The sequence below is a fragment of the Calidris pugnax genome, unplaced genomic scaffold, assembly GCF_001431845.1.
Source record: "Calidris pugnax isolate Ruff unplaced genomic scaffold, ASM143184v1 scaffold76, whole genome shotgun sequence".
Classification (NCBI taxonomy): Eukaryota; Metazoa; Chordata; class Aves; order Charadriiformes; family Scolopacidae; genus Calidris; species Calidris pugnax.
Window position 1 is genome coordinate 1,878,130 of NW_015090827.1, and position 369 is coordinate 1,878,498.

Sequence of the window (369 nt, forward strand, 5' to 3'; positions counted from 1 at the left end):
GGGGGGTTAGGGGGGGATGCGGGATGCGAGGCGCCGGTGCCGGGCACCCTCCGCGGGAGGATGCGGAGCCGGCGGCCTTTTGCGCTCCCGCTGGACCGGTCGTCAGGGGTCCTTAAGGAAATTATCACAGAACCGACTCAATTGTAATTAATTAACCAAAAGAGCCCGGCTAACAGGACTACCTGCAGCTAGCGAGGTTAACTCATTGGGCTGGTTCGCTTTCCGCTCCTGATTGGCTTTTATTAACCCCGGACACCAAATACACAACCCCGTTTCGGTGGGTTTTTTATGGGCCAGATCATCAAAGCGCGGTTGCTGCCCCGACGGCAGGTACCGGAGGGTCCGGGGGCGGGGGGGGGGGGGGGGTGG